We start from the raw sequence: 1,523 nt of genomic DNA, 5'->3' as shown, positions 1-1,523 counted from the left end.
TCTCAATGCTATTCATAAGTGTAGTTTTAATAACATAGACTATTTTCAGATTTAAAGGCAGCCTTGCCGATGTTCTGACTTTTGCCTGTTACTGTTGCTCAGGCAGAGTGGTCACTGAGCTTTCTTTCGGGCGTTAAGAACAAATTCTATAAGAACTACGGTGGGGCGAGAGCGACTTATTGTATTAGCTCTGATCACAGTAGTGTCAGGTTTAGCCTGCTCATTAGATTATACAGGGATCATAAGAGTTCTCATCTAAGAAACTAGAAGAAAATAAAATGTGGAAGGTATCGATATGAAATTGCAGTACCTGTGTTTATTTTGATTATGATGCAAAGTTCCTTCGATCACGCATGCATTTATGAAACAACAGGCACCGGGGCGGCTACAGCCGTTATGAAATACATGAAATGTCGTCGCAGTTGCGAATATGGACAACAACCAGCTGTATAATGGAATGAGGACTATAAAAATTTGTGCCGGGTCTGGACGCGAACCCGGATTTCACGCTAGTCGAGAGCGGTCACCCTACCTTTTTTTTGTCATCCTTGCGCGGAGGCCATGCTAATCTTCTCTGTATCGTTCTAATTTTAATATATATACCGCCAAAGCGAGTACGCCATTGGGCTATCCGAACGCCTGTCACTACCAGACCCAAACTTCCATACGTCGTCAGATGGTTCAAATGGTTTTGAGCACTACGGGACTTAACATCTGAGGTCATCAGACTTAGAACTACTTAAATCTAACTAAACTAAGGACATCAAACACATCCATGCCCGAGGCAGGATTCGAACCTGCGACCGTAGCAGTTGCGCGATTCCGAACTGAAGCGCCTTGAACCGCTCAGCCACCGTGGCCGGCATATGTCGTCAAACATGTGTCTATAACCTGTTCTCGCTCATCCATTATGTATATTTCCCTACAGGTGAGACATTTTACTTCCACCCATGCCCGAGAGAACTTTGGGTCGTAATTCGGAGTAACAAGGCACTTCAATTTCGTATGTAGCTGCCAACACCGTGCAAGCGACTTTCAAGTCAATTGTCTCCCAGTACGGGAATTTACACAGTGGATGTAGAAGTACACGTTATAGACACATGGTTGATGACGTTCAGAAGTTTTCGTCTGGCAGTGACTCGTTTTCGGACAGCCAAATGGTAAGGTCACCGCTCGCGTTAAGTGGGAAATCTGGGTTCGTATCCTGGTTCGGTACAAATTTTTGCTGTCGACATTCCATTGTACAGCTGATGGTTGTCCATATTCGGAACTGCGAATACGATTCATGGAAAGTATAAAATTTATGTGAAACAATAAAAAAGTTTCTTATAAATAAGTTGTTTGACTTGCTTTACATTAAAACTGACTTAAGTATATCAGAGGAGGGGCCTAGGAACAATTACTAGGGGCCCGAAAACCCAACAATCTTTTCGCTTACAACACCTACGGATATGCTGACAATGCTAAAGTAGATTATCATGATAAAAGTAAACGTGAAATAGCTTAGAGATGAGTACGCAGTA

The 1,523-nt window shown here is 42.7% G+C and overlaps 1 non-coding gene across 1 annotated transcript; it reads right to left on the bottom strand.

Annotated features, from left to right (window-relative positions):
* Positions 1-511: 511 nt before the first annotated feature.
* On the bottom strand, positions 512-618 carry LOC126424580 (U6 spliceosomal RNA). The gene has a single exon (XR_007576196.1). It is a non-coding gene; the product is annotated as a U6 spliceosomal RNA (small nuclear RNA).
* Between the last annotated feature and the right edge of the window lie 905 nt (positions 619-1,523).

This window comes from Schistocerca serialis, chromosome 1, assembly GCF_023864345.2.
Source record: "Schistocerca serialis cubense isolate TAMUIC-IGC-003099 chromosome 1, iqSchSeri2.2, whole genome shotgun sequence".
In the NCBI taxonomy this organism is placed as follows: domain Eukaryota; kingdom Metazoa; phylum Arthropoda; class Insecta; order Orthoptera; family Acrididae; genus Schistocerca; species Schistocerca serialis.
The sequence above is the reverse complement of the archived record's forward strand: the minus strand, read 5'-3'. Positions and strand labels throughout refer to the sequence as shown.